The sequence below is a fragment of the Pongo abelii genome, chromosome 3, assembly GCF_028885655.2.
Source record: "Pongo abelii isolate AG06213 chromosome 3, NHGRI_mPonAbe1-v2.0_pri, whole genome shotgun sequence".
Taxonomy (NCBI): domain Eukaryota; kingdom Metazoa; phylum Chordata; class Mammalia; order Primates; family Hominidae; genus Pongo; species Pongo abelii.
In genome coordinates, this window is record NC_071988.2 from 5,458,879 (window position 1) to 5,483,268 (window position 24,390).

The window sequence follows — 24,390 nt, forward strand, 5'->3', positions numbered from 1 at the left end:
ACTCACCGCAGAGCCCAGTGCCTTCCCTGGGCCTTCAGCCAACAGCTTGTGCTGGGGACCCAAGTAGAAGTTTAAATGCAAACACTGTGTGGGCAACAGATGGAGCGAAACAGCCCTAGTGTCCCTGAGCACCCAAGAGAGAACTGGGAACCAGGCCCGGGGCTCCATCTCCAAGGAGGAGGGCAGAACCAAACACCAGTGGTGGCAAACATCTGCTGGTGCGCACGTACTGAGTGGGGCACTGGGCACCCTGCTGTCCCCTGCAACGGCAGGCAGAGGAGACAGGTGGGCAGAGAAGGCAAGCGAGAGGCTCCGCGCCAAGCTGAGAACCTACTTAAGCTTTGAGTGGCATCATGCATGCCGTGCTGGCTCCAGCTTGTGACGGTGGCAGGCGGGCTGGCTGGTGGGGCATGGCAGATAAGGTCTGAGAAGAGGCCTGAGGACTACATGGGTCCTGAATCCCATAGAGTCCTCCCCAGGGATGTGACTGCCACTGCCCTAGCTTGCAAGACGGGGCCCGGGGCTCAGGAGAGGCAATGGGCTCAATGGGGTCAGGAAAGAGGACAAGCAGGCAAGGTGTGCAGCCCCTCCAGTAACACCAAACCTTCCATGGCCACATTGGACCCCCTGCCTTCCTGAGTCCCATGAGGTCTGCCTCCAGCTACACATGAAAGAAGCTTCCAGAACCTCTCCAGTGCCCCCACATGTCCACTGGCTCCTGTGCCAACTGGACCTGAGCCCTGGCCACTCTCTGAGTCTCAGCTAGCTCTCCCGGGACCTATGCCCAGCCAGGATATGGCTTGGTGCTTTCACTGCTTGATCTCAACCAAGGCTCCCACAAACCTGCAAGGTAGAGAATAACACTGTGCCCATTTTACAGATGGGGACTCTGAGGCCCAGAGAGCCCTAGATGGGAGATGGGAGAGCCCGCTTGACACTTAGGTCTGCTGACTCCAAAACTGGTGCTGTTGCAGCCATTTTCTACTGGAGCCAGCTGGGTGTTCACAAGCCAAACCCTTGCCCCCCAGGCACAGAGTGGACTACATTTCCCAACCTCCCTTGCAGATGGGAGCAGCCCAGTGGCTGAGAGCTGGCTGATAGAGTGTGGCTCTATCAGTCCTCTGTGTATAATCCATGCTCTCTTGTCTCCCTGGCCTGCTAGACTAGAGGACTCTTAGGCCCTGGTTAGTGGGAGAGGAGTGTGCAGAGCTACAGGATGGAAGGAAGCTGAGTCCCTGCATCACAATGCTCAGAGGAGAGCTGCCCAGGAAGCACCTGGCTAGGAATAGCCACATTGGACCATTGCACAAGTGAGAAACTTCATCCTAGGAAGCCACTGAATCACTGGGGCTGTTTGCTATAGCAGCAAGCCCACCCTGACATAGCTTGCTGCCTCTTAGATCCAGAGATCTGGCTTCCGTCTACACTTTCCTGCAGACCCAGCGTGTCTCAACCAAGTCCTTGGACCAGTGCAGAGAGGCCTGTTTGTCTGAGATGGGCTTGCCAATCTGCAGTTCAGATGACACCAGCTCGCCTTGGAAGAAGGCTGACTCAAAACACCAGTGTTTACAGAAGAAAATTGAGAAACTGATGAGCTTCCACAGGAAGAAATCCATGCGCTCCAGAGATTATGGGCTCTTTATTGCAACGCTTTGCAAATAGGCGGAGGATTGGATGCCTGGAGCACTGACTGCAAAGGTCAACCAGAGCATGTGGTCCATTCAATATGGGGCCCATTGCTATAACCTCAGTGGCCGCCCTTTCTCTATCACCTGAGTTCTGGCCATGTGTCTCTCACCAAGGCTTACACAGCCTTTCCTGGTTCCTCCAGTGTCCAAGGCCAGCCAGAACCCATGAGAGACCTCCACCCAGTAGAAAGGTCTTCTCCAAATGGAGTCCTGGATCCTAGCTTTGCCCTCAGGACCCTATGGCACTGCCTGTCTCCTGAACCCCAGAAAGCACTCAGCAGTTGGGAACTGGCCTCATACCTTCTCTTCTCCAAACCACATACCTCTGTTGAAAAAAATGGCTGCATCCCCTCCCTGTATCCACATCCATTTGCAATGGCCCTTCCTTCAATAAGTGGAGTTATTTCCCCACTTTTTGAATAAAGATCAATCTTTGTGATTTGCTTTGGTCAATGAAATTTGCAGAAGTGATCTTACGTGACTTCCAAGTCCATGCCTTGAGACCTACGTGCTGCCGTTCTTTCTTGAACCTCTGCCCAGGTGCCCTGTGTATATAAGCCCAGGCTAACCTGCTGGAGGATAAGAGTCATGTGGCCCAGTCTTCCCCATTGCCCCAAGCAAAGGCCAGCCAAGCCTCAGAAACAGAGCCACCAAGGTAACTGGCTGCGTACTACAGATGCATGATTGAGCCCAGTCAATAACCAAAGATCCAGCCAGCTGAGCCCAGCCCACATTGCCCATTCACAGAATCATAAGCTCAATGAATGGCTATTGTTTTAATCTACAAATTTGGGGGGGTCATTTGTTATGCAGCAAAAGCTAACTGATATATCACCATCACTGCAACTTCAATGGTTCATCCTGCAGAGGGCACAGCTTCCATCACCTCTAATTTCTGAGCTAGACTTTTTGAGACATGATGCTATTTTTATAAGGGTCCTTATAAAAGTGCTCTTGGTGGGAGAGCACTTCCCCCAGGCCAGGCAGCCTGACCCCTGGGCCTGCATTGCTGCCCCGTCCCATGCACTTCTGCAGCTCTTCTTCCCTACGGGACAGCTCATATCACTGAATGGGCATCACCCAGTGACTTGTCTGCCTCCCTGCTAGAACGTGAGCCCCATGGGGACAGAGGCTGTGTCTGCCTCATTCAACATTGAATCTCCAGAGTCTAGGGTACACCTGAAGTGTGCTGAGTGCTCAGAAAAACTCAGAAAAAAGGGAAGGAGGAAGGGAAGGTGGGTGAGGTGAGGAGGAGGAGGAAGAAGTGGCAGCATAACTGGTAAGAGCCTCCAGCTGATGGCACCTGACACAGGCCAAGTGCCTGATAAGTGCTTCATAAACATCTGATGAGCCAAACAACACCAGCCATGAAGCTCCACTGACCCCAGGGCCCCTCTAGCCTTCTGCTGGCTCACTCTTATGTTTTCCTGTGGCATCAACTGGAAACTTGTTGCCCCTCGGTGGGGCTGCTCCCCCTCACCCTTCACATGCCCTGGGAGCCTTCACTGACCCGTTCCCAACTGGGGCTGGCTCAGAGGCCTCCTCCTCTCACTCCCCATTGAATTGAAAAGGGCGACTCAGCTCTCTGCATCTTCTGCAGACGGGAGAGGCCTGATGCAGGGACCACAGGAGTGCATGCCTGGGCAAGCCGAGGCCCAGCAGGGTCAGGGGAAGTGATAGGGGCCAAGGGCCACGTTCCGGGAAGAGCAGGTCCCACAGTCACTGAGGACCTCACAAAGCACCTTTGCCCCATCTCAGCAGACCCGTTTTAAAGGTGGGAGAACAGGATTAGAAACAGCAGAGGACTTGCCCAAGGTCACTCATAAATGGCAAAGCTGGCACTTCCAGAATTAGGGTGCCCATGCTTCTCCCAAACTCAGACAAACACTAGCTTTTACCCCCAAACTAACATCCGTAGCATAATAAAAACTGCTGCCTGTGTTAGCCCCTGTGCTAAGCAAACTCCATCCAGAGTGGCCCATATGCAATCCTGTCAGCTCCCATTTTGTGGACAGGAAAAGCAGGGCTCCAAGAAAGGCAGGATTTGGGCTTCCTGGAGCTGCCATCTCTCAGCCACTCCACAAGGACCCTTATAAAAAGAGCATCATACCTCAACAAGTCTAGCTCGCTGTCCATGCCACTCGGCTGCCAGCATAATCCCCAGATGCTGCTTGCTCTGTAAACAGGTTTATGGCTCCATCCTTCAGTGCACACTCAAGCGAGGTTTACTACATAACAGAAAACAAAGACAGTTTCCTTGTGTTTCCCACCCCGGGGTAGGGGTTTCATTAAAATGCATCATATCTCCAGGGCAGAATGTGACTTTAATGCAAAGAGCGGGAGACCCAGCTGTGCTCTTCTGCAGACCACAGGCAAAGGCATGGGTGTGTGGGTGTGTGTGTGCGACAGTATGTGTGCGTGTGTGTGAATGTCAGTGTGTCTGCACAAGTGTGAGTGTGTGCATGCATATGTGTGTGTCTGAGCATGCACAAGTGTGTGCATGCATGCATGTGTGTGTCTGTGTGTGCACCAGTGTGTGTGTACATGCATGCATGTGTCTGTGTGTGCACAAGTGTTTGTGTACATGCATGCGTCTGTGTGCACACAAGTGTGTGTGCATGCATGTGTGTGTCTGAGTGTGTGCACAAGTGTGAGTGTGTGCACGCATGCGTGTCTGAGTGTGCACACAAGTGCGTGTGCATGCATGCATGTGTTTGCTCGTGTGTGAATGTGTCCATATGCGTCTGTGTGTGCGCACAAGTGTAAGCGTGTGTCTGCATGTGTGTATGTGCATGTGTGGGTGTGTGTGAGTGTGTCAGTATGGAGGAGGAAGCATGCGTGTCTGTGTAAGCGTGCATGAGTGTGTGTATACACTGTACACAGGATATCAGTGGGAGTGGGGGAATGCAAAGTACTGAGTCCTGCCCCAGACTCAGCCCCTCCAGGAACACACATGCTAGGACTTTGCACTCAACTGTGTCCTGGAGGGCAAGGAAGGGGAGCTCTGTGGGCCAGACACCCTATTGAATACCACACCTCCTTTGCCCACTGGCTGAAAAAGTGCCTCCCTAAACCCCTGCAATTTCCTCCTCCCCGTCCCCTACAAATGCTGCAGCCAAATGTTGCTCTAGTCCACAAGCGTAACTTACTGAAATCCCAGGCCTAACTCCCCATCACCTACAGAATAGAGTCCAGGCCCCTCTGGCCGGCACGTGAGGCCTCCTTAATCCAACCCTGGCTAGATCACTAGTGCACTCCCCTGCCATCCTCCTCCCACCTAATGCTTTAGCCGCTCTAAACTCCTTAGGGTCCCTCCACACCAGGCTGCTACATGCCTCTGTGTTTCTGCACATCATGTTTCCCTTGTCTGCCTGAAAACTCCTATCCATCCTTCAAAGCCCACTTCAGACATCATCTCCTCTGAAATGCCCAATTGCCCTCTTCTGCAGGGCCCTCAACACTGGATGTTGGGCCCCTATCCATCCCTTCCTCTTTGTCAAGGTTGGTCAATCCTAAGACCTGGCAAAGTGCCTAGCACAGAGGGCATGCTCAAGAATGTTTACAAAATTAGGTTATCGAGAAACGATTCTTCAAATCTTGTGTTCAATCTTGGTGCCCCAGCCAGGTCTTCAACTGATAACTTCTGACCATCATTCTAGATGCCTTCATGCCTGTGTGCTCAACAAAATAAAGGTCCCCAAAACGGGTCCACATCCTAATGCTCACAGCACAAGCATATTACCTTACCTGGCCAAAGGGACTGTGTAGGTCTGATTAAGGACCTAGAAATGGGAAGATTATCCTAGATTATCCAGGTGGGCCCAGTGTCGCCCCAGGGGTCCTTAAAAGGGAGAACCTTTTCTGGCTGTGGTCACAGAACAATGAGGGACAACAAAAAAAGGGTCAGAGGGAGGTGACACTGCTGGCTTGGGAGGGAAGGCCTGAGCCACGGACGGACGGCAGGCAGCCTCTGCATTTCAACTCTAGAAGCTGGAAAAGGCAAGAGAATGGATTCTTTCCTAGAGCCCTGGAGAGAAACGACCCGGTCCACATCTTGACTGGAGCCCAGTAAGACCTGGTTGGACTTGTGGCCTCCAGAGCTGTAAGATGACACACCTGTGTTGCTTCAAGTCCTATGTCTATGGCCATTTTTATGGCAGCCATGGAAAACAGGACATCCCGGCCACCAGCCTATGCACTTACCAAGGCGTGCCCTTTTGGGTACCCCGACAGCTCCCAGCCTCCTGAAATGCCTAACCTTGTTTTTACTCTAACTCATTACTTTGAATTTTGTCCTGCTTGTCTCTTTAATCACCTAGCCTTGCTTCTCATGTAAATAAGACTCTGTCTAGCTAGGAAAGCCAGACAAACTCCAATTGACCCCTTAACTTACAAGACACTAAGGGCTGCTCACCCACCCCCTTTCGTAAGGAGTTGGCCTGGGTAAACAGAGGACCTCTGTTGGCCTGGGTAAACAGGGTCCTCTGTTCTCCTGCTGGTTGGCAGGATCCTGGTTGGCTGGCCCCAGTGTTCTGTGCAGTCTGAATCGTTGATGCCTAAAGCAGTGCCTGCATCCGTTAATGGGATTTACAGAATAGCAAGCGTATCCTTGTCTCGCCTTGTCGAGCTTTCCTTTAGCTGGAGACACATTCACACCAGGAAAGGATGCCGATCTCACATGTATCTTACTACCTCTTCCCTAAATGGTTCTTTCGTCTCTACATCCTCCAGTAACATCAGCAACAGCCTCAGAGACAGGCCCGCCACACACCCAAAGCCACACCAGAATCCCAGCACCCTGCAATCCGATAGGCAGGAGGAAAACGGCACACAGAAGAGCTCACCCTAAGAACACAGAGACATGGGGCAGGGTATGTACAAGGACACTCACCACAGCTCCCTTTACGTCTCGGCATTAGTGAAAATCAGAAATGACTCAGAGGTCTAAAAATGAGGATTTGGTTAAATAAATAACACCTCCTTCAGATGAAACTATATTACACAGCCATTAAAAAATAGCAGTTGTGGGTCAGGTGCAGTGGCTCACGCCTGTAATCCCAGCACTTTGGGAGGCCGAGGCAGGCAGATTACCTGAGGCCAGGAGTTTGAGACCATCCTTGCCGATGTGGCAAAACCCCATCTCCACTAAAAACACAAAAATTAGCCGGGCATGGTGGCAGGCGCATGTAGCTACTCCGGAGGCTGAGGCAGAGGAATCACTTGAACCCAGGAGGTGGAGGTTGCAGTGAGCCAAGATCACACCACTGAACTCCAGCCTGGGTGACAGAATGAGACTCTATCTCAAAAAAAAAAAAAAAAAAAAAAAAAGGAGCTGTGAAAATACAGAGGATCATAAGAATATGTTTAATACATAATTCAATTGGAATTCTAAATTTATAAATCATGTGTATATTTGCATCTTAAGACTAGTGAGAATATTTATCTCAAATATGAATAGTTCGAATCTCATGAGGTGGGGTTAACACGGGATTGTTTTTACACTGTGTTTATGATGATCACAAATTATAATTACAGTATTTAAAGATGTGGTACTTTCTGAGAGAGAATTTTTCTGGAGACGAATTTGGCACTGCTCATATTCAGAATCTCTTTAAGAAGGGTTAATAGCACTACCCAGTACCTTGGTTTGAGGAAATGGGAGGCGGTTATCACTGAAATTCACACATGATGCCTCGTGGATGTGGATTCCACTCTGAAAGCCCCCGGGCTCATGGTGGTTCCAGAGCTTCTGCCAGGTGCAGAGAACACAAAAACCCAGACCCTAGAGACATGGAGGTGCCTGCCAGGGTGGGGACAGGATGGGGACTGTGGCAGAGGCCCTGGGAGAGCCCGGGGTGGGGCAAGACCCAGCCTGGGTGGGAGGAGGGATCCAAAAGGGCTCCCATGGGGAAAGGACAGCTGAGCCCAGGGGGACAGGTGAAGCAGCAAGGGTGCTTGGGGAGGCCCGGCAGGAGGAGCAAGACCTGCAGGGAGGGCCCCCACCCCAGGGGTGGGGAGGAGCTGATGGGAGAACTCTGGAGGGAGAATCCTCAAGAGCTGGGAGGACCAACCCTAAGAGACGATTCTCGGCTGAGGACAGGTGCAGAATCAAATCATCACCCGACATTTCAGGCTCCCCCTCCCCACTGAGCACCTGTCCCCCAGTTCTGAAAAAAGCATCTGAGATGATCCTACAGGCTAGGAAGCCAGCTGTGAGCTCAGAATGCACGGGGTCGTCTGGATGGGCAGGGCTGTCACTCTGCCAGGGAGAGAAGCCAGATCCCCCTGCACACTGTCAGAAAGCTAAATTCAGAACAAACGCTCTGGCTGGGGCAGAAGCTGCCAGCCTCACTCAGAAGAAGTTGAGACCCCTCTCTGCCCCAGTTTGCTTTTTCCCTGAGAACTAGCACCAGGGGGTGGCCATCGGCCTGCAGGAGCAAGGCCGAGTGAGCAGGATGCAGGGGGGGAAAGCAGAGCGACTCGCGGGTGGCACACAATGCCAGGGTGAACCCCGATGGGCCGTGACACACTCCAGGCAGCTCCTACGGCAGAAGCTGGGACCCAGGCCCAGCCACAGTACAGAGGGGCAGAGTGTCCCTACCACCTCCTGGGCCAGCAGCTGCACTTCTGTCACACAGCCTAGGATTACAGAAGGATGGCTGGCATCTGCTGCACAGACTTAATAGACCTTGGCAGCATACATGCTAGGGATGGTGGGGGTGTGCTGGGCTGGGAGCAGACACAAAGAACCATCGTGACTGTAGCAGTGCTGAAAGCACTATGTAGGGAGGGCAGCTTTAAGAGAAGCACATATACACCATGGAATACTATGCAGCCACAAAAAATGATGAGTTCATGTCCTTTGTAGGGACATGGATGAAATTGGAAATCATCATTCTCAGTAAACTATCGCAAGAACAAAAAGCCAAACACCGCATATTCACACTCATAGGTGGGAATTGAACAATGAGAACACATGGACACAGGAAGGGGAACATCACCCTCTGGGGACTGTTGTGGGGTGGGGGGTGGGGGGAGGGGGGAGGGATAGCATTGGGAGATATACCTAATGCTAGATGACAAGTTAGTGGGTGCAGCGCGCCAGCATGGCACATGTATACATATGTAACTAACCTGCACATTGCGCACATGTACCCTAAAACCTAAAGTATAATAATAATAAATAAATAAATTTTAAAAAAAAGAGAAGGAAGGCTGTGGTGTCTGGGGACCAGGGGTGAATCTTCCTCCAGGAAGTCTTCCCTGACTACCATTTCCTCTGCTCCAATGGAGTAAGGGTGTCTAAGGCTTCCCTGGTTCTTTCAGCCCTGCCATACGGTAGATTACATGCCACTGTCGTGGATTGGTTCCTTGTCTGTACCCCTACTAAACTCTGAGTCTTAGATATCAGTTATCATAGCTCACTCCACCCCGGAGCCTAAATGGATGGAGGGAGGAAAGGCAGGTAGGTGGATGGAGGGGTGGATGATGGGTGGATGGTTAAGATGATGGATGAGTGAATGAAGAAATGGATGGGTGGATGGACAGCAAATGGATGGAAGAATGAGAAGGAGGGAGAGAGGAGCAAAGGTGGGAAGGGTGGATAGAAATGAGGAGAGAAGATAGAGGAATGGAAGGAAGGAAGAAAGCGTTGATGGTTGATCAGATAGGTGGATGGATACATAGGAAAGAGCGAGCAAGGGAAGGAAGAAGGCAGAAGGGAAGAGAGGAAAGAGAAAAAGAAGGAAAGTCAGTAGGCAGAGAAGCTAGAAGCAGTGACAGAGGAGTCCTTGGAGCCAGGACCCAAGGGAGGGCAGGTATTAAAGTCAAGATGGAAAGAAGAGGCCAGGCGCGGTAGTTCATGCCTACAATCCCAGCACTTTGGGAGGCCAAGGTGGGCGGATCATGAGGTCAAGAGACGGAGACCATCCTGGCCGACATGGTGAAACCCTGTCTCTACTAAAAATACAAAAATTAGCTGGGCGTGGTGATGCATGCCTGTAGTCCCAGCTACTCAGGAGGCTGAGGCAGGAGAATCGCTTGAACCCGGGAGGCAGAGGTTGCAGTGAGTCGAGATCACACCACTGCACTCTGGCCTGGTGACAGAGTGAGACTCTGTCTCAAAAAAAAAAAAAAAAAAAAAAGGATGGAGAGAAGAGGCTGCTGGGGCCAGGGGCTAGAAATGCTGAGAAGTTTCCTCAAATTCTCATGATTTCTCAGTCACCTCAGATCTTGTCCCAGAACATTTTAAAGGCACCTCAAGGTCTCAGAGCCTAACCTCATCAAACCATTGATTCACAGTGAATTATTTATTGAATAGACTGTAACCCTGAAAGCTTTACAGTCAGGGCCTCTCTCTTGATCTCTATCTGCTGTGATTCTTGTTTAAATCAAACTCAGACCTCCATGGTGATGTTCAAGCAAACACTGAGGGAGACTGGCCTGGGAGCAAAAATGCAGCTAGTGAAAAGCCAGTGGGACATTTTAAGGTAATGGGAGAAGGAAGGAAACAGACCTCTGACATCTACTAAGTGCCCAGCGTTTTACACGCATTATCTGCTGTCATCTTCATAAAAGCCCATGAGGTCTACAATGAGGTCTGAATGTTTAGGCTCATTTTACAGAGGAGACCCAGAGAGGTCACCAAGAAGGGAAATACGGAGCCAGAATTGAAACGAAGGCCTGTCTATGTGCACAGAGGACTTTCCGTGCTTGTCATCAGCTTAAGGGTGGAGTTCCCCTTACAGTGTAAGACTGTTTCTCTCTGAAGTCCCCCTCTTTCTGGATGACCAAAGGGCAAAGCATATCATCTCTTAAATTTTCCCATCTGAAAACTGGCTATGAACTCTCAGCATTATTTACCAAGAACAGCCTAATCAGCATGACAGCTCTTTGTTTGCTCCAACATTATGGGGGCACAGAGAGGAATGCTGTGATACCCAGGACAGCCCCTAGGCTGGTAAGACACTCTGCAGAAGGCTTTGTCAATTTCAGCATGGTCACACCATGGGGATGTCCCCCAGGGCCATCATTGGCCTCTGCAGAGAAGGACTTTGATGCTTCTTTATATCAGTGAGTGTCAGAGGACACTGCATTGCTGTTGGGCTTCACTGCTCAAATTCCTCAGACTGCATTCACAACGTGTTAAAATTCTACACATTAAAAGACAGAAAAAACAAGGAGACTTCTGGTTCCAAAATGGTAGCATAGAAGCAACCTGGCTTCACTCCCATCCACAGAAAACCAAAAACAAATATACAACACTGAGACGATCACCAGCAATATTTCAGAATGCAAATATGAACACGAGACTGTTCCCAGAGCCACAGAGAAGTGAAAAGACTCAGAGCAGATGGTAAGAAAATTGGACTTCCACGTCCTTGATGCCTCTCTCCCCATCCTGCCTGGCATCGAGCCTGCAGAAAATTTACCACAAACTCACATTTCTGCCCTGGAAAAAGTGGGATTGAGGTGAACAACCAGCTTCCCCATCATCTTGGGTTCTCTGGCAGGAGACTGTTCCTGCTGTGATCCGCAGAAAACGTCTCAAGTGCTGAAGGGAGAAATATCCCTGAGGACATCAGAGACAAAGAAGGGAGGAAGGACTACCAAGCCCAGCCCTGAAAACTCTGCTCTGTAATTTGGCCAAAGGAGACTCCAAATCAGAGTGTCTGTTCAGCAGCACCACGCTGTTGGAATTTATTCCACAGGTCCCCTGGGCATGAACCCCTAGCTACTATCCCCACACTACCCAGAAATCCCCTTTGATACCTCCCCCATTTGGGAAGGGCAGCACTCCAGTCCTTTACTACAGCCAAGGAGAACCTGGGCTTAAGGCACCACTTAAGAGTCCAAAAGGAGGCACTGGCCTAGCAGTAAAGAACCTTTAACCAAAACAAGTCAGACAGAGAAGACTATAATAAATAATGAATCCTTTAATGCAAAGACACTGACATACATCCACAAGAAACAACAGCAAACAGGGAACCAGGATCTCCCAAAATGAACAAAGTAAGAAACCAGTAACTGACTCTAATGAGATGGTGATATGTGAGCTCCCTGACCAAGAATTAAAAACTGCATCTTTAAGAAAACTTCAAGATAACACAGAAAACCAATTCAGAAATTTATCACAGTAATTTAACAAATAAAAATCTTGGAACTGAGTAAAACAGCTGTGGAACTGAAAATTTCACTAGAGGCTCTCAACAGCAGAACGGATCAAACAGTGGAAAGAATCAGTGAGCTTAAAGACAGCCTATTTGAAAATATAGTCAGAGGAGAAAAAAGCATAAAAGGGAACAAAGATCACCTGAAAAATACAGAAAATTACCTCAAAGAGCAAATGTAAGAATTATTAGTGTTCAGGAGAAAGTAGAGGAAGAGCAAGAGGTAGGAATCTTATTCAAAGAAATAATAACAGAAAACTTTCCAAAACTTGAAAAAGATATAAATATCCAGGTACAGGAAGGTCAGAGAACACCAAACAGATTCAACACAAATAAGACTACCCCCAAGGCATATAATAAGCAAACTCTCAAAGGTCAAGGACAAAGAGAGGATTTAAAAAGCAGCAAGAGAAAAGAAGCAAATAACCCATGCAGGAGCTTCAATTCATCTGGCAACAGACTTCTCAAAGGAAGTCATACAGGCCAGGAGGGAGTGGAAAGACATTTTCGAAGTGCTAAAAGAAAAAAAACTGTCATCCAAGAATACTGTGGCCAGTAAAGTTATCCTTCAAATATGAAAGACAGATATCATCTTTTCTAGACAAACAAAAGCTGAGGGAATTCACCACCACCACATCTGTCTTAGAAGAAACGTTAAAGGGAGTTTTTCAATCTGAAAGAAAAAAAATAAAAACACAGCATGCAAAAAATACATACAAAATAAAAAACACCCTGAAGGTTTAGAATCCATTGGTAAAATTAGGGACATGGACAAACCCAGAATACTCTAATACCATAATTGTGACACGGTCCACTCATAACTCTAGTATGAAGCCCAGAAGATAAATCTATTAAAAACAGTAATAGCTACAACAACTTGCTAAGAAATAGGTAATATAGAAATATGTAAACTGAAACAACTAAAAGTAAAAATATGGGGGAGATGAGGATAAAGGGTATAATTTTTTTGTTTCTATGCTTTTCTTTGTGATCTAATTTATCATCACTTTAAAATAACATGCTATATGATTTTATAAGCCTCATGATAACCATGATGCAAAAACCTATAATAGATTTAATAAAAATAAATATCTGTGAATTTAAACATACTCCTATAGAAAAAGCACTTAACCTCAGAGAAAAATAGTAAGAAAGGAAGAGGGGATATACAAAATAAACAGAAAACAAGCAACAAAATGGCAATAGTAAGTCCTTACTTATGAATAATAGTACTGAATGTAAGTGACCTCGATTTTCCAATGAAAAGGTATAGAGTGGCTGAATGAATAAAGAAACAAATCTCAACTATATCATGCCTACAAGAAATCCACTTCACCTATAATGACACATAGACTGAAAGTGATGGGCTGGAAAAAGTTATTCCATGCAACTTGAAACCAAAAAAGAGCAGGAGTAGCTCTATTTATATCCAATAAAATAGGCTGCAAATCAAAGGCTGTAAAAAGACACAAAGCAGGTCACTATATAATGATAAAGGGGTCAATGCAGCATGAGGATATAACAATTCTAAATACCTATGCCCTCGACACGAATCTCCCAAGTATATAAAGCAAACATTAATAAATCTAAAGAAAGAGATAGACTGAAATATAGTAACAGTAGGGGACTTTAATACTCCTCTCAGTTATGAACAGTTATGGACAGATCACCCAGACAGAAAATCAACAAAGGAACATCAGAGTTAAACTACACACTAGACCTAATAGGCCTAACTGACATTTATGGAACATTTCACCCAAATGCTATAGAATTCATCAGCACATAGAACATTCTCCAGAATAGACCATATCTTAGGCCACAAAACAGGTCTGAACAAATTTTTAAAGGTAGAAATCATATCAAGTATCTTTTCTGACCACAAATGAATAAAACTAGAAATCAATTACAAGAAGAACATCAGAAACTCCACAAACACATGGAAATTAAACAGCATGATCCTGAACGGCCAATGGGTCAATAAAGAAATTGAGAAAGAAATAAAATTCCTTGAAACAAACTAAAATGGAAACACAACACACCCAAATCTATGGGATACAGCAAGGAAATACTAAGAGGAAAGTTTATAGCAATAAACATCTACTTTAAAAATCAAGGAGCTAGAAAAAACAAACCAAATCCAAAATTAATAGAAGGAAATAATAATTATCAGAGCAGAAATAAATGAAATTGAGACTAAAAAACTATACAGAAAATCAACGAAATTAAAAGTTAGTCTTTTGAAAAGATAAACAAAATCAACAAACTAGACTGACTAAGAAAAGAAGAGAGAAAACTCAAAATAAATAAAATCAGAAATGAAAAAGAGACATAACAACTGAGACCACAGAAATACAAAGAGTTACTAGGACAAGTATAAACAACTATATGCCAACAAATTGAAAAACCTGGAAGAAATGGATAAATTCCTGGACACATACAACCCACCAAGATTGAACCATGAGAAAACAGAAAACCTCAACAAATCAACAATTGGTAACAAAATCAAAGCTGTCATAAAGTCTCCTATCAAAAAAAAAAAAAAAAAAGCCTAGGATCCAATGGTTTCACCACTGAATTCTACCAAACATTTAAAGAAGAACTGATACCAATCCTACTCAAACTGCTCAAAAATAACTGAAGACGAGGGAATATTTCCAAACTCATTCTATGAAGCCAGCATTGCCCTGATATCAAAACCAGAAAAGGACACAACAAAGAAAACTACAGGTCAACATGAATAATGATCCAAAAATCCTCAACACAATGCTAGCAAACTGAATCCAACAACACACCACAAAGATAATACACCACAATCAAGTGGATTTTATACCAAGGATGCAATGATAGTTTAACATATGCAAATCAATAAATGTGATACATCACATACAAGCTAGGCATAGAAGGAATATACTCCAAAATAATAAAGGCCATATACAACAAACCCACAGCCAACATTATACTGAATGGAGAAAAATTGGAAGTATTTCCTTTAAGAACTGGAGCGAGACCAAGATGCTCACTTTCACCACTCGTATTCAACATGGTACTGGAAGTCTTGGCCACAGCAATCAGCCAAGAGAAAGAAATGAAAGGCATCCAAATTGGAAAAGAAGAAGTAAAATTATCCCTGTTTACTGATGACATGATCTTATAGCTGGAAAAACTAAAGACTCCATGAAAAAACAGATTTGGTAAATGAATTTAGTAAAGTTGCAGGATACAAAATCAATGCCACAAAAATCAGCAGTGTTTCTTTATACCAACATTGATCTAGCTAAGAATGAAATCAAGAAGGCAATCCCATTTAAAATAGCTACCAGAAAAATACCTTCAAATAAATTTAACCAAGGAAGTGAAAGATCTCTACAAGGAAAACTACAAAACACCTCTTTAGAAATTGTAGATGACACAAATGAAAAAACATTTCATACTCATGGATTAGAAGAATGAATACTGTTAAAATGACCATACATTCCAAAGCAATCTACAGGTTCAATGCAATTCCTACCAAAATACCAACATCATTTTTCACAGAATTAGAAAAAATAACCCTAAATTCAAATGGAACCCAAAAAGAGCCCACATAGCAAAAGAAGTCCTAAGCAAGAAGAATAAAGCTGGAGGCACCACGTTACCTAACTTCAAATTATATTACAAGGCTACAGTAACTAAAACAGCATGGTACTGTTATAAAAATAGACACATAAACCAATGGAACAGAATGGAGAACCCAGAAATAAAGCCACATATTTACAGCCAACTCATTTTTGCCAAAGCTGACAAAAACATAATTAGGAAAAACACACACTCTTCAATAATTGGTGCTGGGAAAATTGAATTGGCCTATGCAGAAGAATGAAAATGGACGCCTATCTCTCACCATATACAAAAATCAACTCAAGATGGATTAAAGACTTTAATGTAAGGCCCAAAACTATAAAAATGCTAGAAGAAAACCTAGGGAAAGCTCTTCTGAATATTTGTCTGGCAAAGAATTTATGACTCACACCAGAAAAGCACAGGCAACTAAAACAAAAATAGGCACACAGGCCTTAATTAAACTAAAAAGCTTCCACACAGCAAAAGAAATAACCAACAGCATAGACAGACAACCTACAGAATGGGAGAAAATATTTGCAAACTATTCATCCAACAGGGGATTAATATCCAGACTTTATAAGGAACTCAAACAACTCAATAACAACAAAAAACAAATAATCATATTTAAAAGTGGGCAAAGGACACAAATAGACATTTTTCAAAAGAAGACATACAAATGGTCGACAGGCAGATAAAAAAATGCTCAACATCACCAATCATCAGAGAAATGCAAATTAGATCCACAATAAGATACCATCTTACACCAGTCAGAAGGGTATTAATAAAAAGACAAAAAATAACAGATGTTGGTGAGGATGTGGAACAGTGCAATTCTTGTACACTGTTCATGGAAATATAAGTTAGTACAGCCTCTATGGAAAACAGTTTGGAGATTGCTCAAATACCTAAAAATATAATGACCATTAGATCCAGCAATCCCACTACTAGGTATCTACCCAGAGGAAAAGGGAAAAGAAATTAGGATATCAAAAAGATACCTGCACTCATATGTTTATCGCAGCACTATTCACAATAGAAAAGATGTGGAATCAACTCAAGTGATGACTGGATAAAGAAAATGTGGCATATATACACAATGAAACATTACTCAGCCATGAACATGAATGAGATCATGCCTTCTGCAGCAACATAAATAGAACTGGAGGTTGTTATCTTAAGTGAAACGAGGCAGACACAGAAAGACAATGGAACAGAACGTAGAACCCAGAAATAAAGCAACATATTTACAGCCAACAAATACCACATGTTCTCACTCATAAATGGATACTAAAATATATATATACACATGGAGGTAGAGAGAATGACAGACAGTGGAGACTTGGAATCGTGAGGGGGTATGGGGGGGTGGAGTATCCAAAATTACTTCATGCATACAGTGTACATTATTCAGGTGATGAATACTCTAAAAGCCCTGACTTCATCATTATGCAATCTACACATGTAACAAAATTATACTTGTACCTCATAAATTTACATATATATAAATAATAAAATTTAAAGAAAAATTAAAGATTCTGGAATTAAATGAGATTAAGAAATGTTGTATAACCTTCTCCTGGAGAAGTATAATGTGTATTAGTGTATCAGAGACGCTGATAAATCCTACTGTAAAGAAATCTGAAACTTTCTTCCCTAAAATATATTTATCAAATATGACCACACAATATGTATTTTCTGGAATCAGCTATTACTTGAAATACCTTAAATTACCATTCAGGAAGCATTCCCTTCCCTCCACCCCACCAACCTCCTCAAACTGTACTCCCCCTGCCCCATTGAGGTTGAACCTGACCATGGCTTGGCAAATGGAACCCTAGCAAATGTGATTTGAGCAGAAGTCTTAAAATGTGCTTGTGTGGTTGAACTTGGTTCCTGAGCTCTGGTGTTCTGCATGAGAAGAACATGTCCTGGTGGCCTCGGTCCTGTTACTGTCAGCTTGAGTCCCAGTATAAACAGATATGAAGCAGACCCAAGCCCATCAGCCAACAGCCTGAACACCCAGCCAAGCCTTGGCCAAAGCAACCAAACCATAGTCAACACAGGGGTGCGAGAATAAATGCTGAGTGCATGCCACTGGGTTCGTTATTGCCACATAGCTGACTAATACACCATCCATCAGAACTGCTGTTCTAACAATTGCACTTTGAGACATAAATGTGGCATGGTAAAACATTCTTAGGAGGAAACCTTCTTAGAAGGTGTCGGGAAAGAATGAATGGTGCCTGGCAGGAGTTCAAGACACATTTGGAGGGCATATCTTAAAATTAAGGAGCCTAGAAATGACATGGGCTTTTTAGAGTAGAGAGGTAGGGGTCAAGAAAAAGTTAAGCAACCCAGTGTAAAAAGACAGGCATGAGATATGAGCAGGTGAGCCACAGAGGAGGAGACTCAAAAAGTCAATAAACATAGAAAAATATGTTCCATCTTACCAGGTATCAGGAAGATGCAAAATAACAAGATTAAGCTGTAATCTCACACCTACTTGAGTACAAACATGGAAAGTCTGATGACTCCAAGGTGTGGAGCAGTGAGTCACCTCACAGATAAGCTGGCAATAGGGAGAGAAAAAGGAAGTTGTGCACACATCTTCCACCCTATCCAATCATCTGACTGGAGACGTGTTCACAGGTGCTCGCTGCAGCCCTGATTGGAGTGGCAAAATCTCAGGATAGAAATCCTAGCACTCCCACAGCAGAGGAATACATAAATCAAATAGATTACATGTGCTACGTGGACAAATTACCTAAACAAAGTTGGGCACATAAAGCAAACTTCAAAAGGCAAAGTAATGTCATCCTTTGCAAAACAAGCTAAGCAGCAGAACATATTGATTGCAGGTAGACATACGTATATACAGACAGACAGACAATCAAGATACATTATGATCTGTATATTGTGTTTTATGTTTTTAATGTAAAAGGGGGATGACCCACACCAATTTCAGGGTAGAGGTTACTTCCAGGTGGGTGATGAGGGTGGGTATGAGAGGATGGAGGAGAGAATCTATCATAGTGTATTTCTTTGAGAGAGAGCGATTCCAAACATATATGGAAAAAAATGACATTGATGACAGCTAGATTACAGGCATTGAGCTGGACTGGGCTCTGGTGTGGTAAAAACTGAGGCCCTAAATTTCAATGGCACCCACATTATTCCTGCTCACCATCCACTGGCCCACACTAATCATGCAACCCCAAACTAACCACAAGGGATGCCGGGAAGAAGGGAATGATGGATTATTCAGTGAACATTCATTTGGCTCTGTTTCGTGGGTACCTGGGCATGTGTCCCACCATGGTCGGTACTTTTCAGGATATGTTCAAGATTTCTTAATTAAAGTGAAGATAAAGAAAAAGAATCACTTCCTATCCCTAACAAAAAGGAGAGGATTCAATCAAGTCATTCTAGAGAAAACCTGAGACCAGCTCCACTCCCAATTATCCTAAGACTGCCGCTGGATGAAGGTCCTGCTTGAAGTCAAATGCACCCAGGAAGTGGTAGGGTTGGCCCAGCATTAGTGTGGTCCTTGTTCAGGGATGGCACAGGCACAGAGTCCCCTGGTCTATAGGACTGTCCCTCTGTTTCAAATCCACTCTGCCCAACAGCTGTGCTCAGCGTGAAGCAAGGGTGATCCCTGAGGCTGCATCACAGCAGGAGGCAGGGCGTAGAGAGCAGCCCAAGGTAAGCTTTCTCTCCAGCTCAGAATGCTTGCAGAACCCTCTTGCTCCTCCTGACAGAATCAGAGCCAGCTCTGATTTCCTGGCTTCCACAGCATCCCCTAAGATGACCCTGTAAATGTAAAGGGTCTTCTAGGTCTCAGCAGTGTTTCCCAAAAACAACACCACCATCCATCCTTTCTTCCATCCACTCATCCATCTGTCCATCCATCAGTCCATTCACCCATCTATTTATCCATCCATCTGTCTGCCTATCCATCCATTTATCAATCCATCAATCCATTCATCTATCTATCCACCCATCAATCTATTCATCCATCCATCCATCTGTCCATCTATCTATCTAACTACTCATCCAACCATCAATCCATTCATCCATCTGTCCATCCATCTATCCATCCATCTACCCACCCACCCATCCATCCATATATCCATCTATTCAACCATCCATCCGTCAATCCATTCATCCATCTGTCCATCCATCCATCTGTCCATCAATTCATCTATCCATCTATCAATCCATTCATTCATCCATCCATCCATCTATCTATCCATTAATCCATCTCTCAATTCATCCATCCATCCATCCGTCCATCCATTAGTCTATCCATCTATTCTTCCATCCATCCATCCATCTGCCCATCCATCCATCCATCCATTCTTCCATCCATCTATCAATCCATTCATCCATCAGTCCATCCATCCATCAATCCATTCATCCATCTGTCCATCCATCCATCCATCCATCCATCCATTCATCCATCCATCAATCCATTCATCCATCTGTCCATCCATCCGTCCATCTGTCCATCCATCCGTCAATCCATTCATCCATCTGTACATCTATCAGTCCATCCATCTATCCATCCATTCATCCATCAATCCATTCATCCATCTGTCCATCTGTCCATCCATCCATCTGTCCATCAATTCATCTATCCATCTATCAATCCATTCATTCATCTCTCCATCCATCCATCCATCCATCTATCCATCTATCTATCCATTCATCCATCTCTCCATTCATCCATCCATCCATATGTCCATCCATTAATCTATCCATCTATTCTTCCATTCATCCATCCATCCATCCATCTCCCTATCCATCCATCCATTCTATCCATCTATCAATCCATTCATCTATCTATCCATCCATCCATCCATCCATTCATCCATCAATCCATCAATCCATTCATCCATCTGTCCATCCATCCATTCATCCATCCATCCATTCATCCATCCATCTGTCAAGCCATTCGTCCATCTGTCCATCCATCCATCTGTCCATTCATCCATCCACCCATCTGTCCATCTGTCAATCCATTCATCCAATGCCCAACATGTATCTCCTATACCAGATCTGAGTTTGGTTCCAGGGATCTGGTGATCAATAAGATAAACCTGGCAGGTCTCCATCCTCGCATCCTCAACCAGCCTATGTTCTAGTGGTGATGGTGGTGGTAGTGGTGGGGCAAACCATAAACAGGAACTCCCACATTTCAATGAGAGAGGTTATAAAGAATGCCTGGGGGCCTCTTTGCCCTGAGTAGTGAGGGAAGCTTCTTTGAAGAAAAGAGGTTTATGGGGAGACTGAATGAGGGGCAGGATCCAGTACCTGGGGTCGGTGCCACATGCACTCCAGGCAATGGCCATAGCATGCACAAGCCCTTACAGGGACTGAGCTCAGTGTAGTCCAGGGTCAGCCAAGAGGCTACTGTCACTGGACACTGAACAGTAAGAGGTAGAGTGGGAGGAGCTGAGACTGGGGATGGGGTAGGAGCCGGGGGTGGGGTCTTTGCAGGGGGTATGGCTCGGATGTTATTTCAAGTACCCTGGAAGGATTTTAAACCTCGGTCCTAACCAGCCCAACCTCTGGCTACTTGAAGTGTGGTCCCCGGACCAGCAGCATGGGCAGCACTCGGGAGCTTGTTAGAAATGCAAAGTCTTGGGCCGCCCTCCAGACCGGTGGAATCTGACCATGTGCTCCTTGCAGGAAGATCCCAGCAGACTCGACTGCCTCTGGAGTCTGAAAAGTGCTGCACTAGGTCTGTTGTTCCCATGCTCCTCTCCCGGGGAAAACCTCTGGGAGGACCTACCCTGAACTCACACCTTCCCTGGCTGGCCCAAGCTGCAGCACTTTTTAAGGGCTTTTCTAAGTGACTTCTTTGTGCCTCTGCTAAGACCCCACAGTCTACACATTGGGCTTTGCTCAACCCTTTGTGGCTTCTGTGGCTTGTGTGGGCAAGACCACGTGGAGGAGCACACCCCGCACACTTCAAACCCTGATGCCAACCAGGGGCTTTCCAGGGAAGAATGGTGCTCCCCTCCTCACCCCAGCCTTTTGCACCGATTCAAGGGGGCCTGGGATTGAGCAGAAGACCCCCATCACCACCACAAGAAGAAAGGGGCAGAGCACTGGATCATCATGGAAGCCAGGAGGGGGTGCCACTGACGTGGGGCCCATTAAATGCAGGACACTTAAAAACACATTCAGCTTAGATTTCAGAGACCCATTTCCAGAATGAAAAGACCATACCTGTCATTAAAAGTGTATTTATTGCAATTACACAGAAGGATTCTTAGGAGACTCAGTGCACATTCATTAATTGTGTCTTTAATAGCCCTATTTAATATGTGCTCTCCAGACGAGGGCACCGCCAGCCTTCCATCCACAGGGGCCTCAAACGCAGACAGAGGGTGGGGGCGGGAGGAAGCAGCATCTTGAACAAAGAGTGATGGCTAGCTCTCAACTCTCAACACCAACTTCCTGCATGAGTCCCAAAACAGAGGGTGAGGACAGGAGCGGGTAATGTGCAAAGGAGAAAATGTGAGTAGTAATTAACATAGAAAACTGCTCCTCCTCACTAGGAAACAAAAAAAAAATGCAAATTAAAGCAATGATGCCATCTCCTTCCTGCCCTCAGCTCCTCCCGTCAAATGAGCAGGAGTTAGAAAAGTCGCCGGCAGGACGCAGGGCAGTGCCCGGGTGGGAATGCACATTCGTCTTGAGGAAGAATTGAATGCCACTGCACACCAGCTGTAAATCCACGCATACTCCCTGGCTCAGTCATGTAACTGATTCATCCCAGGGAACAAAATGAAAAGGAAAACTACCTGCTTAAATTTTTTATGGCAGCATCAATAAGGGGACAACTAAGTATTAGAGTGAACCAACGCCAGGGGCTCATACCAGCCATAAAAGAAATGACGACGCAGACCCTGTCACTACATGGAAAAACTAGAAACGTATTTTATAAATGATAAAAAGAATATAAAACTGCATTCTGTGTCTCTACCTATATAAATATGTTAGCATCGGAAAAGATGATATAAACAAAGAAAGTAATTGCTCCGATGGGTAGGGATGTGGGTGAACTTTGGTGAGATGACTAATGTCTCTGCAAGCATTTTTAATAAAGGCAAAGAAACATCTGGGTATAGAGACGGTGATGAGAAGGGAACACAGAAAATTAAAATCTGTCAATTTGCTTTGGAGAAAAACTGAATTTAGATCATGTACTGTTCTAGGGACATTTCACATATTTCCTCATTCAGTTCTCACAACTTCTCCTCAGGGGTATCTTATCCCCATTTAACAGACATGGAGACCAAGGCTCTCTGGAGCAGAAGGAAGCCCCCACCACCCTACCCTTGGAGCAGCTGTGAGTGGGTGGTTTGGCCTCTCTGCTGCCACCTGCTTCTGAGGAATCCTGTCTGGAGTCTGTAAGTGGTTTTGGGCCCCATGCCAGGGGGCCAGACACAGTCAGTCCCACCCCACCCCCACCGCACAAGGACTCCAGCAAACATGAACTATGCCGGCAGCTCCGTCATATAAGTGCAGATCACACCAGGAAAAATCGTTCCCTGTTCAGACGACGCTTCACACAATCTCATTGCCTCCACATCCAGCCATGCTGAGAGGCTGTAGTGAGGGGAGGGAAGTGGGTACTCTGGAAACTTCTGAGGTAGGCAGCCCCAGGCAGATCCCTCCATGCCAAGGAGGACTGCAGCCCCGCACTTGACGGACATGCTGGAGTTGGGGCAAATCAGGTAACTGAGGGCCTTTGCTGGAAGGAGGAGAAGACTTGACCATCTCCGTCCACTTTGTCACCGAGGAACCCACCCTGAGACCCTCTGCCCAGCAGCGAGGGTGCCCTCCCTGGGCCTGCCCTGTCCAGGAGTGTGGCCCCCAAAACCTGCCTTGGAACATAAATTTTCAAAGAGCAGCAGTGAGATTTCACAGGCCCGCGGAGCTTACACTTTTCTGCTCTTGTCTGGAAGCAGTGAACACTGCTGAGCCCAGCACTGGAGGAATGAGACATTTTTAAAGCAATCCCACCAGCACATAAAGCAACGGGGGGCCGTGGCAGGGAACATCTGTCCTCTACACAGGGATACGATCCATCGTTCACCCCTCATTTTCCGGTGGTGACGACGGAATTAGAGGAGACCAGTGGGTCTGGGAGGTGAATCCACACGGAGAAGAGCTTCTAGGAAAAACATTTTTGCTGGGGAGCGGGTGAGGACCACTCGGAGGACTGTGAGTGTCTTAACCCCTGAGCTTGGCCTCATTAGCAGCACAGATGACCAGGCCCGTGGGCTCCAGGTGATGCCATTCCTTCTACAGCAAAGAAAGAACCCAACTCGAGACACGTTTCAACAACTTCCCAGAGCATCGCAGAAATCCCTCAGTAAGAACCAACAGAATGAATCACCAAACCCCTTAGCTAAAAGCAAAGCCAAAAATGGAAAATAAACCAACTCAAGGTCCCGATCAGCAGGTAGAGGCATCTTTTTATGGATTTCAAATAGAAACATGAATTATTACTTGAGAAACATATGTTGGAAACCAAAATGGTTTCACACCCAGAGAACGTGGAGGTGGTAATCGGTGCATGGAAGAAAGAGAATCTTTTGCAGGAGAAAAGCTTGGAAACCACAGCCCAGAGGCTGGGGACCATCTGTACCCTTCCTGGGTGAATGGCTGTAAATATTGAGGAGGATGATAACCAGAATGGGTTCTCAAATCCTCCTTCTTTCTCATCTCATTTAAAACATCAAAGGGGCAATCTAATGTTCCTGGGATGAATTCACATTTCACACATAAAAAGATATCCCCCATCGCCAGTGGCTTATTTATTTACCAAGCTCTTTGGCTAAGCCTGGAAGAAAGAAAAACGTCCAAACAATGAGGATAATCAGAGCCTTTGGTGGACTCCAGGAGCTGCGTGTGAA

The 24,390-nt window shown here is 45.8% G+C and overlaps 1 protein-coding gene across 4 annotated transcripts in view; it reads right to left on the minus strand.

The window, feature by feature from the left end:
• Positions 1–24,390, minus strand: part of SORCS2 (sortilin related VPS10 domain containing receptor 2) — a 548,735-nt gene that overhangs the window by 323,116 nt on the left and 201,229 nt on the right. The window lies entirely within an intron of this gene.